The sequence below is a fragment of the Genypterus blacodes genome, unplaced genomic scaffold, assembly GCF_046128005.1.
Source record: "Genypterus blacodes isolate CSIRO-AG114 ecotype Tasmania unplaced genomic scaffold, CSIRO-AGI_Gbla_v1 ptg000015l_1, whole genome shotgun sequence".
Taxonomy (NCBI): domain Eukaryota; kingdom Metazoa; phylum Chordata; class Actinopteri; order Ophidiiformes; family Ophidiidae; genus Genypterus; species Genypterus blacodes.
The window spans coordinates 2,055,650-2,072,433 of record NW_027466829.1 but is presented as its reverse complement, the minus strand read 5'-3'; the positions used below and the strand labels follow the sequence as shown (position 1 = coordinate 2,072,433).

Genomic DNA, 16,784 nt, shown 5'->3' with positions numbered 1-16,784 from the left:
AATTTAAGTCATAAAGCTAAAGCCCTTTTCCACCCTGCAATCAACAGTTGGTGTGAAGATTTAACTCCTGAGGAAAAGCTGTGGGGCTTGGAACATTTTGACATATGGCAAGAAAGAAAGCAATATGACAAATAATAAAAGAGAGCTGACCTCTGTTTTTCTGCCTGACATTTTGTATTTCTGTATCTGCACAGCGCAGTCGGAGGAAAATGGGATATTTTTCATTTGTCCCCGAATTCATTTCTCCTACAATGCCACTGCAGGGATGTGCATGGCCACACACTGTGGCGGAAACCTAAACGTGTCCAGAGCCCAGCTACGATTCTGCATCAGCCATTGACCCATCGATTTCCACAGCTGTGTCTCAGACTCCAGACTCTTTTGTTGTCTCGCTCTGCTGATTGTGGTGCAATGTTTTTTTGACAGGCACTTCTGTACTACAGATCATAACCCACAACTGATGTTGCAGAGTGTGACATGGAGGTCATTTGAAGGACATTGGTTAAGCCAGTCGAGCTCTCGTGGTACACTGAATAGCTTATAACAAGGTGTCATTGTAGACTATGATCCGATGTCTTATTAAATAATAGTTATTTAGAAATGGTGTTGTATCTGTAACACTGTATCGTATATATTATTTCCCCAGAGTCTTGATCCTACATGTTCTTCTGATTTATTCAAGCAGAAATGTAAATTAACAAAAGGTAAAGCATTTTTTGGACACTTAGTACATTTACTTGACGGTTAAATAGGAGAATAATCATAACCAGACGGCACAAACTGACCTTATGTAATCTGGGTGAACTGAACTGGAACATGGAATGATAAATCAATACACTCAAGCATCTAAACACTCCATTGTTCTGCAATCGTGTTCATGCATTTCCTCACCTGCTCAGTCGAGCAATGAATCATGTATATGCTTTCGATTTCATTCATGCATAGAGCTTACTTGACATTTTTTGCATGCAAAAATGTGGAAATGTGCTCAATATGAGTTTGCATCCCTGCCAAACAATTCAGGTGATGACATGGGGGGGGAAAAAAGCAGATTCCATCTTTACTGCTTGTCTAGAGTGCCAACTACTCACAGCTCAATCTGCATAACGCTTACAGCTACGATTTACCAACGTCTATTGTTTTGTTAGCCTATTAGATGGCGGTCTGGTGCCCTCCAAACAGAACCGGACAGATGGCTGAGCAATGAGGTGTTAGAGAGATTGAGCGAGATCTATGTGCTGAACGAGTAAAGGTCTCCAGTTTGCACTTTAACAAAGCAAAGAGCTGGGCAGCTCCGACAATAAACACACACTGATTGGACAAAGGGTGAGTCTAAATAAAGGAGCTGTGCATATATATGTTAGGCTGTTAGATTTGAGTGTGATTGAGTTTTTTAAAGTGCATTTGGAGAAAATTGCCGTGAGCTGAAACTTGTGAACATAAGGCTACGAACAAACAAAATGCTGTTTGTATGCTTAATTGGATATTCATTGCAAATACTTCTATGATGACAGCACTCACACTTTTTAAGAAACATTTATTTTTATGTGTATAAATCGGTCCAACCTGCTTGTCTAACTGTCATTTGCAGTTGTTAAGATGCATCAGTGACCTCATGAGGCATTTAAGGACTCACAAGTATCATTGCACATATTATTAATACACTAAATGTTACTACAAATGGCTGGAGACACAAAAGTTGATAGCCTTTGCTGGCCTGAAACTGGTAGTTCCAAAGTTATTGCGCCGTATATTGCAGACAGGTTTATTACAGACGAGTCATTTCCGAGCTATAAAGCAATTGAAGAAAAGAGGACTGGGTGTTTAAAGTACATATGAGCATGTGCAATAAAATGGTTTTAAACAGTCCGGCAAGTGAAACATTTCTCTTGATGCAGTAGAAATGTAACAGATTTATACTTTAATAGTTAATGTATGAAAATATCAAAAGCTAGTGCGCTCTTGATCAAAAATGACTATTAGCCTCTCTAGAGGAGTAGAAGAGTTTGGCCTTGTTTAATATAACTGGCGTGAGGGCCTCAGGCTGGTGCCACTCAGACTAATCATGTATTTAAGTGTTTCTAAGGAGAGTGAGCTAAATTACATATGAGGAGTGTGAAACGTGTCTGTCCTAAGCTAGGGTTAGCCTAGGTTAAGCTAGCCTGGGCTGATATGTTATCTTTGATCTACCTAAGCTAATTATATTCTACACACACTTGAGGCTGCGCTAAATATTGAGAAAGAGCCTCAGGGACGTCAGATGAGTTAATTTGCTTGCCAGACACGTAGATGAAGCCAAACGCCGAAACGCAGCACCACCCACAAGTTGTCTCTCTAGCAGAGCACAGTTCAACTTTGTTAGAAATGGGGAATCTGTTCCGTCAGCGTGCCGAGTGGTTCCGCGCATGATCATTTTAGTCTGGAAGAGATTGAACTCTGGTATAGGCGTCACTGATTATCACCAAGTGTGCCGGTACTGTAATAAGTGCAGGTCTGGCCCTCTTCCAGGTGCGTCCCATGTGGGCTATTAAGTCATTAACCTCGCAGGCTACAGCTGTGCTGCTCTCCCGTGCTGTATATATTAGCGCAGCAGAGAGGAGGGGCCACATTACAATCATATTATGGCCGCCGCTGGGATGTAAATGAGTGGTTATAGCGAAAAAAGAGCAGGTCGAGAAATTGCTTTAGCTTGTAATTTGACAGCTATGTCGCGTGCTGGCTTACATGCTGCGACCCCCCTCTAACAAGGGAATCGTTCAGGAATGCATGGTGACTAATTCTGGAAATTGTCATTCCAGAATCAGGACGATGAGCGACCAAACCCTGGCTGGGAATGTGTCTTAGTCTCAGTGATTCTCTGTAGGCTCATGAATTCCGACAGCAGCAGGGGTCAAGCTAATATATGGTGGATAAAACCCCTAATAATCCCTGCAGCAAAAACCATTACAGTTTACACTAGTGAACGGGGACAATGGGATTAAAAACTTGGGAGAAGCGGCAGTAAGAGGAGAGTTTAAACGCTGTGTCATTACACAATGTTTATGCTTGTGTGATCTGGTTTCTGCACAATGATCCCATCCATCAGGGTACAAGCATGTGCAGTTTGATGATGATGTCTTTTAAATTTGTCCCTGTAACATAAAGTTAACAGCAGTGTGATTATGACAGCGGGGGAATCCACAGCCCTGCGTACTGACTGATGAGTTCCCACTGTGCCCAGGACTTCTCCCCCCCCTGTCATTGATAGAAAAGTAACCTGAGAGGATGAGAGGATCATGTTTTGAAGGTCAAACTGGTGCTGCAAATAACATCCCCCCTACTCTCCTTTCTTATATTCCATTCAAATGCGATCCCTGCATCTGCATACATTATCTGGCTGATGACATTTGATGATCTCATTATCCGGCTTGTGCCTGCATTTGTGATCAGATCTCAGCAGGTGGGCTGTTACATTGAAACCCATTTGTTCCCCCTTGCTGTGTGAACAATTCATTGATTTTTTTTGAAAATAAGAAATAACTTTCTTTTGTTGCTTGGGCTGTCACTGATTGTGTTCCAGGTGAAGGTACCAACTTGCAGCAGATCACAACTTGGACTTGAAATAGCTTTATTCATGAGCAGATGGTGTGGGGTGACACGTACAGAAAGAACAACACACAACTCAAATTATAGGAGGATAAAGGCAAACTTTAGTGATGTATGAAATCATTACTGATGTCAAAACTGTATTTTGACATTCCATATCCTGCGCAGCATGATACTCTTTACCATGTAGTACCTCACTTTGTTTGCTCTTGTGTGTATGTTCCTTCCAGTTGCAGTACACTCCCAAAGGAACAATCTGGGTTTTGATGCTGCATTTAAATGTCTTTAATCTGTTAATTACACACATGGCAGAAGGAAAGCCTTGATGTTTTAGTAAACACCGTGCATGTGTGTGTGTTTTGGGCAAAGAATGCCACTGTCTCATTATGATTTGGTTTGCTGGTCTGCTCCAGTGAATCAAACAGCAATTAAATGGAATCAAGGCCAATAACTGAAGAATTCTAAATTCTGCTCGTATGCATCACTGATTGATGGATTTACTGACTCACAAATTCCTGGACATAGAATTTAATATTCTTCCATGTTAATCCTTCACCTAACCATGATAAAGCAGCATATAAATTCAAATTAGACCTTTGATATTTTTACTTTAATCCTTCTAAATTAGTAGCTCTCAATCATTTCGAGTCAATTACCAACAACTGAGCAAAACCACCTCCACCTCAAGTTCCCCCTCAGGCCATCAACCTTAAATAGGGGGGGAGCATGTGCTGGACGTACCACAATTGGAACCCAGCCAGTGATATAAATTGTACATCTTTGAGATTCTCTTCTTTGTTTGTCTGATTTATTTTAACCACTCCATAACTCCATATATTACTGCACTGAAACTACATTCATTTCTAAAGTAGGCTACAGTGTTTTGAAAATAATGCTATCATATATTTTGTCTTTAAATGTTTCAACTTATGATTTTTAAATTCATTTTTTATACTTGTATTACCTTTTTAACCGCATATTGTGTATGTTTGTGTGTTTCTTTGTTGTTTTTTTGTCAGTGACGTGCAAAACAAATAAAACTTCTTGTATGTATGAGCATGAAGGCCTCCCCTCTCCTCTCCTCTCCTCTCGCCTCCTCTCGCGCCTGTAGGAGTCAGTCTTTCCTCCTCCTCTGACTCGCCCCGCTTCCTCCTCCTCTGAGCAGGAACCCCCGCTAACGACCCATCAAGCTGAGACACAACGGGGCACCGAGAGCCGCACAAAGCTCCGATCTGCGCATTTTGTTTCGGTAGCGTCGCATTAACACGTATTTGTTGACGAGACAGAAGTGGAATAAAAATACCAAACAAACCCGAGTGGAAACTTTTGGCAGTTGCTGCTGCGTTGAAGTTGCGCAGTGATTCTGAAACTATCAGAGTTTGAGCCACTTTGCCTCTCGGCTGACAGCAGACAAACTTCCGAGGACTTCACCAAGTAAGAGACTCCAATGTATCACTTAATATATCATCAGATAATGTTTAATGTTCATGTTATGGGTCGAATTCTGCGCTTCGTGATTGTAGTTTGTGCGTTGTCCAACATGCGTTCGTGACGTTAGCGTGGTAAACTTGTTACACCAAACAGCTGATCCAAATCAAATATCAATATAGTGTTTCCTAATGAATATGTGGGATATCATCTACAATTTGATACTGTTTTTAACGGCACTGTTTGTGTATCTGTTGTTCTGAAAGTGCTGCTTACTTCCTAATTTATGAAATATTTCCAATGGATTAATTATCCAACTGAAATATTGATATTAGATCCTTAGCTCTGCGATCTATTGGCGTACCTGTTTTTCATAACGACGACAACTTATACAAAGTGTAATAAAAGCCTTTAGTGTGGTTTTAAAAGTGAGAAACTTCATATGAGATATCAGATTCAACCTGTCTATGCTCTCAGGCAGTTTATGGATGATAAATAACATTATCCTGAGTGTGTGTTTGATCCACTGTGGTTATTTTTGGTACATCAGGAAGTATCCCCTCTAAAAGATTGTGCGCAAACCCAGCTGGGACATAGTTTGCATAGGTTTGGAAGTTACATGTGCTTAAAGGAATGTCAGGAATAGAAGAATACATTTCTAAGTCCTGTGTCAAGCAACAGCTGAATGAGATGCCGCGCTGACGCCTCACTCCACAATAGGCTCATCACTGGAGTTCCTCACTGATTTTCCTCTCTATTCACAATCAAAACAGTGTGTGTGTGTGTGTGTGAGAGAGAGAGAGAATGAGAATGGCTGTAACCGTGTCGATTTAGGAGATGGCATCACCAGAAATGATGATCCTGCCTGATCACTGCAGACTGAAACTTTTGTCTCCCTCCCACATATCCTGATCTCTTTGTGAGTTAGTTGCCATGTTTAAGAGCTCCTGTAAAGCATGGTGGTGATTGAAAGTGGTGAACGTGGATTGAGAATCCTGCTCTGTGATGACTTTGCCAGATGTGCTGTGTGAGAATGGCACTTTGAAGCACTTTTAACAGTTTACTTTATTTGTTTGTAGCTTACCGACGGCTGTGGGCTGTAACTCGTGTGTTAAAACGTCATGGTTGCTTATCCAGACGTGGATGTTAAGGCTGTGGAGCTTTTTCCCTCAGCGTCCCACAGCATCTACATTATCCCTGTTGTCACATTTTTGAGTGTCAAATCTGGTATTCCACACCCCCACAGGGAAAAGTTTTGAATCCACAGCAGGGAGATTATGAAAGAAATAACACTAAACATTCCCAACACAGAAGTCAAACGGGGCCTTGTGAGTTAGGAGCTACATTTTGACATCACGCGCACGGTCACGGCGGCATGCTGTGGGCCGTGGCTCTATTCTGGTGTATGGTAGGGGAGCGGAGGGGGGGAGGTGTGTGTAGGGGGGGTGTTTTTTAAGACACATGTGGGTCTTGCACCGTCTGACCTCACATTCCAGCTGCATTCATAGCTTAGGGTTGTTGCTCCCTGTGACCTACACTTCGGAATTAAATATGTACATTTCCGACTTGATTTCAGGGGGTGGTTAATTATTTTGGTCAACTCGCACATTTCCCAGGAATATCTGCATATCACTCCTACACTACAAATCTGTACTGAGAGGGAATCTTGTCATCTTGTCATTGTCTTCAGCCCCTCAGTGAGGCCCTGGGGTTACAAAATACAGCCCACACAACTGACATGAAAGGCTGTCATCATCAGCTGACATTCTCTATATGTTCTTTGAATTAGCGGCGTTGGTATCCTCTGTCACTGGCCGATTCTCCACAGCCGTAAACAAAAGCAGCAATGTGAGCCTCTGATTTTGTTTACTTCCTCAGTTTAACTCTGTCCCACGCAGTCATCACAGTGCTCAGCGCTCTGTTCTGTCCCTTCATGAAAGTTCCTATTCTCTGGGAAAAGGCTGGAGGGAGGGGGGGTTGGTGTTGACGGTGCTGGGCAGATCTCATTCCACAAGCCCCCACAATGGACGAGCTGTGCTCCTATATCAACATTTATTCCTCTCTGTTCTGCCCCGTTGCTCAATCCCTACGAGCCGGTCGGGAGCAGGAAGGACAAGGTTGCGTCAGGGTCTTTTGTCTGGGTGAGATGTCTCTGGTGCGGCCCTGATCAGTGGGTGACACGGCTCCACGATGACGGTGCAACTTCTTCTGCCACCCAGAACACAATAGACAACCTTAAGTCCCTATTTCAGGCTCTCAGGTGAACAGGAACACTCTCCCTGCTTTTGATCCCGGACGTTCCCCACTGGAAATGTGTATTCACGAAATGCACATCGCATTAGTCTGTTCCATACATCCACTGCCAGCAGCACATTCTGTGCCTATATTTTGACTTTGCCATGTAACCACAGGCGGTTGTTTACTGTCAGGTCTATTTCAGAGCCGGGATTCTGCCTGCCTGGGCTGTAGTGGCAGCAGATCTCTCTCACCCAAACACTGTCCATGCCTGCGTCTCTCTCTAATCGATGGAAACAGTTTATATTAATCTGTAAATGCTCGTGTGTAGACCTTTTTAGAAAGTGTTGTTTTGTGTCAAAGCCAATTGATTTCACCATGGAAGATTTGATTTGGAAGGGCAAACAGACCAGCAAAGGAGATTGTTGCATTGTGCGTTATGTAGCATGGAGCATTGTGTAACTGTTCAACTTTAACACTGCAAATGTAGTGGGTCTGGTTGCATATCATTCAGTTTGCTCTTGCCAGTGCGTAATATGGAAGTGGAAGATCTTCAGCCAAAAATACGTAGCGACTGCTGCTGCTGCTTCAGTCTGTTGTGCTTCCACACAGTTCTGCATTGTAGCATTTTGCTTCATTGCTCAGAGGGATTTGTTGACTTAAACCAGGGAGGGCTTCCTCTCCTGACTGCCTGTGTAGCCATAGCTCAGGATGGTGGCCTTTGTCTGCGTTGGAAGGCTGCGTGGGAATTTTGGAGACAGGAGCTACCAGCAGTGGAGCAGAGGAGCCCCAGAGAGTTTTATACATGGCAGAAAGTCTCTTATTGCTCAATGAACATCAAATGTGACATGCCCACCTGAATGTCACCTTTCTGTTTTTGTTACTTTACCTCAGATGTGTTTGATTTCCATGATAAGGGAGAGGCAGCTGGTCCTTTCAGTGCATTCATACCACTTCACCCCTTGACTTAGACTGCAAATAGTTTTCTGAAATTCATGACGCATGCAAAGAAAGCTGCCATGTTTCCTCACAGGTCACATGAATGACAGTGGATATGCTCCATATTGTGACTCACAGGATGGGCGACTAAAATAAAATACTAATGAGTTATACAGTACTAAGCCATTTGCCTTCTGCTCAATAAAAAAACATTTTCTCATCTTCAGTTTCTCTCCAGTAAATATTTGATGGGCAAAAGTCTTATGACCATTTTGACTGAAAGCACAAATTTCAAACCAAGAAATGTTCCTCTTTCAAGAAATGTGTGGTGATGATGTTTCAGAGATGCTCCATTGACTGAACATGGTTCTGATCACATCATATATTAGAGGTTCATGCAGTGTGTCCCAGCTGTGTTGGGTTAGTGAGTCCAGTTTATTGGGTGTTAATGATGTCATCCTCTGAGGAACAGGGACCAATAGTTGAGGAGACCCAGCTGTTTCTGGCATTTACAGTAGTTGATGTTGGAATCCAATAGCATAGTTGGCGTGGAGCCTAAAAGAGAAAGCCACCCATTAAATGATACATTATATTTATTTACGTATAAACATGCATGACTCTGAAACGGGGACACTGGAGAACAATTGTGACGCAGCATGACCTCCTCATGTGCACAAAAGCACTGGGACAGAAATGTTTATGTAGAAGGAACTGGATTGCACATCATATCAAGAAACGTGTGCTACGTTTTCATTTTCTCTTTGTGAAGTCCTGTGATTGCTGCATAAATAAGAAGCTTCAACCAGAGGCGTGGAGTCTGAAGCTGCAGATGAAAGACATACCTGTGCTGCCACCCTCAGATGGCCACCGGGATTTTATCTGCTCTGTAATCCTCGACACTAAATGACAGACGCATCTCCTGCTGCACCGTAGCTCAAACGCCGTCAAGTGTATTGTGAGTGATTAAGCCTGAACGAGCAGGGAAGCTACGGCGCCAGCGTCCACGTGCAATGTACCATCACACACACTGAGCCTATGGAGTTTATATTAATAGCTACCGTGTGCTACATGATGACCGGATAGAAATGATTGCTATTTGATTCTTACTTATTTACTGATTAGTATGACAGTATAGAGTTTCTGTAATATATATAGTATGATGATAGATGGGACAAGTATAGGATTGGGTATGTACTTTTACGGTATTGTACTTTCTATGTCCTATACACCCAAATGTAGCAATTTGGCATCATTCTACTTTTCATAGATGTTTGCTGATTTACTGTATTTGGATTAATGTAATATTGAAAGATGAGATTACTTATAATAACCACACATTGTTGCCTTTCTGTAGTTTCTGTAGTTTGTGCGCTCTACACGTCTCTGGCTCCATTTCCTCTATGTGCTCTGGTTTCGTCCCACAGTCCAAACACATGCGGGTTGGGCCAACTCAAAATGTGATTGTTTGTTTGTTTGTTTGTTTGTTTGTGTGTCCCAGGGCTGCACAGTGTAGAGAGAACAGATGGGTGGATGTACCGTATCATAGCACCAGCACAGCCGTACTAGTGTTTCAGTGAACGTTCACCTTTGAACCCCCTTTGAGAACCACTGACTTGTAGCAACCTTAAACGTATTTGGAGAAATCAATGTCACATTTCCTCATGCTGATACCTTTTGTTGGCATAACTACAGTGTGTTTGCCTCCTGTCCTATCTGGTCTAGTCTCTTAACTGCTTGTTGGTACAATAAAAGGAGCCTGAAAGAATAATTCATCACCAGCTTTGAACCTGCTGTGATTAATTATACACAAGGGAGCCTCATAGGCGAGGCAGGACCAGCTCTCCTCCGGCTCCATGCCAGAGCTCTAATCAAAAGCACCTTTGTGAGTGACTACAGAGCCCCGGTCCCGCTTGGATCCTGAGTACAACGTGTCATCGGAGCACTTTTAAACTCCCCACTCTGCTCTACTGTAGATTCATATTGCCCTCTTCAGTCATTATATATCGTTTTGAATACTGGCCTCCTCTCGTAGCCTCTGAGTTATAATGTGGGGACGAGATCGGCACCATCTTGCTATTAAACATGTCTGGAGTGCATTACGTTGGGTCATCATTTAGTTTAGTTTGGAAATATTGCTATTTCAGTCCAGCATGTGATTAATTTTGGAAAGAATATGGATCAGGGTGGCTCCGGCCATCAATCAAATGAGTTATTATGGAAAACATTCATAAACCTTTTTCATGCCACTGGAATGACCGTAAATTACTGAATTTACCTTCCAAGACTTTTGACGTTTGACTGATGATCGGCAGGATTTATTTGAAGAAGCTGCCAGGTTCAGATGATCTGCTTTGACAGCATCAGAGACGGTGATGAGGGTGTTTGCTTATTGTTTGTGACTGCAGGATAAGCAGCATCTTGTGAATGCCGAGCTGTTGAGCATGCACTCATTTTACAGATGTCTGGAGCTTTGCACCAGCACACAGACTCCTCAATTCCTTTTCTCTTTTTTCCCCGCTTTGATCGTCCTGGCATCTGGATAGACATCTTGGATCCAAGTGTTACATCTTCAGCCTGCTGCGTGTCGCTCCTGTTCTGGTCCAAGCTATTCCCTATTGCTTCTAGCCTCCAGTATAAAGCCACAATGCCACGGTTTTTGCCAAACATCTGTCGCAATGTTGTGCTTTCTTGATGAATTCCTTGTCTAAATTCATCTGCATGAAAAGATTTGGCGTGACTTCTTTATATTTCCCTGTCAACACACTGAACATTTATGAAAACACACCCTGTAGCTGCCAAAGATTTTTGTTTTAATCATTCAAGTAATGATCCCAGATGAACATGAAATCTATTGGATAAAGCTTTATTTTTCATTCATTTGGGCATCTGGAGTTAAAGTGAATTGAAGGCCGGGCTATACTGTGGGTTTATATATGGACTTCTTCCTCACGGGTCATTAGCTTTTCCATTTCACTCTGATTTGTGTCCATGCCATGTTATGGCAAGCTGAACATGTGTTCAAATCATACATGCTCCCACTGCTTCTCGCTTCTTGACTGATTCAGATTGGTCGGCTGAGAAATGTCTGTCATCAGAAGTCTTTTAAACAAGCCTCTTTCTTCTTCATGGTGTCCAGTTTGAGCCCCCGGCCTTAAATGGATGTCCTCGCATAACCCCTAAATATAGATGTCATTGACATGGGTGCAATGTCTCTTCCGGTGTTTTCATCAGACACAGACATGACTCAAATATTTCATGCGACCCCTTCCTGGCCCATTGTGTGTGTGTGTGCGTGTGCGCGTGTGTGTTTGAGTGTGTGTCTCTGTGCGTGAGACAGATGACAAGGAAGGAAAAGAAAGGCAGTCAGAGCTCGCCAAAATTGAAGGCTGAAGTGAGAGATCTGTTTACAGAGTTAGGCGCCGACGGATTCGTTAACATTCAACACATCCTCCGACCTCAGGCGTCAAAGACGGAGACGCTGAAGGAAAGGACGCAGTTTGTCCAACCTTTCAGAGGAAGAGAAAGGACTTGATGTTGATGCTTGATGGGTGGAATAATTCCTATCTTGTCATGGAAGTTTAAGTGTTTTGACATTTCTGAAAGCTGCTGGGAAATGATTCGCTTATCACAGAGATTTTATGTATATCAGTTACCTTGACGACTAGAGGTCCTTATTAGCACAGAGCAGGCAGTATGTCTGTGAGCCTTTAATGACATTTGCAGCAGTTTTAGTCCAATTTAGAGAAACTTGTCTTTTGAAAAGGAGAGATTAATTCCCTTTGAATTAAATGTCAAGGAGAGATTTTTCTGAAGGAGGTTTAATGAAGGTTTCATAAAAATAACTTGAGTTTAACTTTTCTGGCCTTATGTCCCTCTTCACATAAACACACTCAAAGAGTCTGAATCGCTTTTTGCTCTGAAATTAAACTTGGTATAAAGAATATTGCAGTCTTTTATTCCACTTCTTTATCAATTTCTTGGTAATGTGAATGCGTCGGCATGTGTTATATTCTAATGCAACTTTCTACCATTTCTTGAAGCACTGAAGTTGGCAGCGGTTCACAAGGCCCACGCCTGCCATCCACAAATAAATACAAGCAAATGCAGGCTCTCCTTTGGTCTAACTAAGAGAGGTGGCAACTCCATTTTGGAGCTGCGGTGATGAGTTTATCTGGAGAGTTCATTTGCAATAACAGATTTCTTTTTTTAATTGCAACCCACAATCAGTTTGATTGCTGTTCCAGGGAATGAACAATGAAATTAGATGTAAGATTTTTAACCATTTTCTAAAAGCTGTTATGTGTGTAGCTCATTTCCCTGCACAAAAAGTTAACTTAGTGCAGCTTTAGATTTGCCTAATGCAGAAATGCAAATGTGGATTGTGTCAGATTATACTGTAATCATATGTATAGATGCTCTGAGTAATAAGAAAGAGTGGGAACTTCCAGTCGAGGCCCTCAAACGGCTTGGAATCTGTAGCAATAAAGCAATCTGCCGTGACCCATTAACCTTTCCCCGCTGCCTTTTCTTCAAACGCCACTGGAGGGCGGTAACACGGGGACCTCTTCGCCCCCGCTCTGAGTTTGTTTGACACATGCATTGGCATATTTCGAGAGGTCCCGTTTAAGATGCAAATCAGATCAACCCCGCACATGCATTCTGAGTAGGCTGGCTTTCACTCGGCTCTTTCAGTTTTCAGACGACAGTTTTCAGGTTCCTGATCGGTGCTAAATGGAACACCAGTGAATTGTGTGAATGTGCTCATTGTGGGTGCGGGGACACTGGATAATGTGCAGGTCAGATCTGTTTTTAGATCCATTGAAAACATTATTTATCCTCTTTGGCAGGCCTTGTTGGATCTCGCAGGGTTCTGCCCGGAGTGTGTGAATGTCGGGCTTTCACAGACTTTTCCATGAGTATTCCTCTTTTAGGCACCAGTCGTGGTTGGAAGTGATGTCCCATGTTTGTGACTGACCACAGTGATTAGACTCCCAGCTCTCTCGGGCACAGCTGTGGGAGCGCTGCTGCTGCGTCTGCTCATCCAAGCTCCAAACGATACACCACCCCGTGTGGGACGCGATGGGCCAGCTTCTGTCTGGCTCTCATTAATGTCTGGATGCAGCTCAGGGATATGAAAACCGGCCAATAGGCTGTAACTTGGTGTTTCAACATCTTTCTTGCATTGTGTCAGTCAGACCACTCTTGGTTAGAAACTTTCTCACAGGGGATATATTATGGTAAATGCCCCATTATTCCACATTTATTTTTTGGCTCGATAGTCACATGTAAGCACCTCTTCAGAAATCGTCTTTCCATGTGGATTTCTGTTGAAATGATGTACAATATACGTACATTACTCACACCTGCAGCTCGTAAAGGAAACCGGGCTTGTATTAAACTGCACATGTTGACATCTTGAACATTTTGTAATGAGTCAAGTTGAGTTGTGCATTGTTTGTTTTCGCCAAGGCACCTGGCACTCGCAACCCACGACAGACTCTCAAACACAAAAGGTAATTAGGTGCACGTCGGAATATAGGACGATAGATTAAAAGTCAATAAAAAGGATAATGATAGTACGCAAATGAGAAATGTACTTTAGAATCGTGTAGAAAATGCATTCGGATTGTAATTCTTTTGTATTTTGCCATGATTATTTTGGCTCCCCTGCGTTCTTTCTCAGCCGTCTCCAGTCCGGCGTGAGTTGATGTGTCATAGTAAGCGTCTAATAATGCTCGTGAAGAACCGAAGGAGATAATTGGTGTTTGCTCAGCGCAGAACCACACAGTACTCGGCTGTGTCGTGTCCAAGTGTTCCACAATAGTACCCCTGTCAGACCCAGTTTCCACTGCTGACTGAGGTCGTGTTTATGGCTTTGTGGGCGAGTCGGGCTGCTGTTGGCGTCACAGCCCCTCCGATTTAGTTCTTAGGTTATCAATGTGTCATAATACTATGTTAAAGAGCAGTGGACTCAGGACTTGGGGCTGTGAGCTATTTATATTTGTCAGCCCTCTGCTAAATCAGTAGAGAATAGCAACACTAATTCATTGTTTGCATTCAGTGGACCATCAACGGAGGCTATTGGGTGTACATACTGTATATTTGATAGGACGACATCACCTATTAGGCCAGACAACCGAAGCAGAGTGTAGTATTCAGTTGCCAAATCAGCTTAGATATCCATTACACACGTCTCATTCTGTATACTAATTCCAAACTTAATGTGATATCCAACCAAGTGATGTCATTCTCAAAGCCATTTCCTGATGTTTCTTTTAAACGTGCCACTCAGGTTCGGAGTTCAGTTCTTGAGCTGCACAATGTTCTGGGATGTGCTCACCCAGCCGTTGGACTTGCGGTTTTGTCTTGCAGCTGTTGAATTATTTGGAAAGGAACAGAAAGGGGTCAGCTGGGAGTTTGTGGATAAAATCGTGAAAGAACGCAAGAACTTGTTCCTCTATTTCACACTGGTCACAGTTGAGTGAACGTATGAATACGGGGCCAACTGAGTGATTTGTTTGTTTTTCACCTATCAAGATAATTTGTTTCATGGTTTTTGTCCAATTCGGGGATATTGAAGTCTCTTGACGTGTTTACTAAATAAGAGATTATTTTGTGTTTCACGACGATCAGTGTCATGTTTCTCTCTCTCTCTCTCTCTCTCATCTGCCTTGGCCATATGTGCAATGGCTGAAGTTGCTGAAGTTGCTGAAGTCCCGTCACCGGTTGCACTCCTGGCATCGCGATCAATTATTTATGGAAAGTAATCGGCGTACGTTTCACGCTTCTCGTGCGAGTGCTCAAAGCCGGCAGGATCCCCCGGTGATTGATCACTACCGCATTTGTGTTGGTGCTCATCCAACGCCACGTGCATCCACTCCCCTCCGCCCTCCTCTGCTCCCCTCCGCCCGGATCTGACTGCTTGTCATTAGAGAGCATTCCTCGCCTCGGACCGCTGCTTGATAATAAATCAATGTTTATGTACGCATCCTTTACTGCCCTTCGTCTCGTAAAGAGCAAGACATATTTTTGATTGAAGTACTGTTAATAAGGGTGCACACAAGTAAAGCTATCACTGTGGTTTTAATTATTTCAAATAACACTTTTATGACTGTGACACGGGACATTACATGTGTGATGATTGGTTTAGGATTGCTGTCTGGGGGAGTATTAATAGATGATCTCCTCCGTCTCAGTCTTCCTCTGCGGCCTCCTCCTGAGAGTAGACATGGGTCAGACTTGTGCTTTCTATGCTGCTGCTCTTTCTTATGTCAAAAATGAGGTCTTGATATTCCTGCAGGCAGGGATGCAAATAGTTTGATAGATTGTGGGAGAAAATAAACAAACAGACCACAGGAAGAAAGAGACAGGCAAGTCAGATGACCTTTCCTCCAAATGTATAATGACCACAAAACCACATTGGTATGTGCAATAGCGTAATAATGATCTCAACTTGTATTTGTCGCTATTTTTATTTGAGCATATTTCGTACAATGATTGCAGCTCAAAATGCTTTTACATTTGGAAAAATCGCAAAAAGTTTGAGCTTGTAGATTCCTCTTCATCCCTAGATTGTTTGCAGCTATAGAATTCTGAGTGAGTGATGATGGCACCCAGGGGAAGCATGCTGGTGAAGAGGAACGACCTAACACAGCAACACCATATGAGATATTAGGGGTGTCGGACTCAAGGCCACCGTGGCTGACATGCTACAGGGTTCCCCGCCTGCAATATACGACCGGAACCAATTTTCAGGACAATCCACTCCATCACCAACCTTGACCTCTGTTTTTATTGTAGCCATGTCTTGTAACCTCCCTCACAACACTGATAACAAATACAAAACTGTCAGGACGCTGAGATGTCCTAGGAAGGGAGGATCTGCCATTATATTTTTAGATCTCCAGCTAACTGCTTCGAAAATGCGCTAGGGTGCCGTTTCAAAGAGAAATGTGAAAAGTAAATCATGCATGGTTGAAGACCAGAAAAGTAGGCAGTCCCATGGGAACCAGCGGAGAGAGAGAGAGAGAAAGGAGAAGGGATAGAGGAGAGACTACGACAATACTAAAAATATCCCGTAGGAGCTTCTCACGCTCCTGTGCGCGGTTGTTCTTGGGAGAAAGCAGCTGCGAACCTGAAGGGGGTTTTCCACAGCTGTGCCTACCCACTTACACTGAGAGGTAGTGGATCCAACATCAATCTGTGTCCTCCCAAATAACTGTGTGTGTGTGTTGTTTTAGGAATTTGAAGATAATTAAGGATTGTGGGACGTAAAGGCCACACATTGATTTTTTTCATTCACCAACCTGTATCATTCTGTTTAGAGTGTGTGAGAACTAATTCAGTCATTTATTATTGATCATCAGAGTCACTGAATGCATCACTTTAATTCACTTTAAATACCGTTTCTTTTATCCACCAATTCCCAGTGTCTGATATCCAAAATGGTTAAATTTTCAGATCTGTAGACCCCAGAAAATGTGGGAATTGGGTTCTTTGATCAGTTTTAAAAAGAGGAGGCTAATGAGTCAGAGAGTCTCTCAGAATGTGAATCACACGCCGTCTGCTGAGAAACGCCGGTCCTCAAAAAAACAGAG

The 16,784-nt window shown here is 42.9% G+C and overlaps 1 protein-coding gene across 1 annotated transcript in view; it reads left to right on the top strand.

Annotated features, from left to right (window-relative positions):
* Positions 1 to 4,708: 4,708 nt before the first annotated feature.
* tspan9a (tetraspanin 9a) overlaps positions 4,709 to 16,784 on the top strand; it is a 127,603-nt gene continuing 115,527 nt past the window's right edge. Inside the window, exon 1 of the mRNA XM_076171985.1 lies at positions 4,709 to 5,019. The gene's annotated coding sequence lies outside the window, so the exon portion shown is untranslated. The remainder of the gene's footprint in view (positions 5,020 to 16,784) is intronic.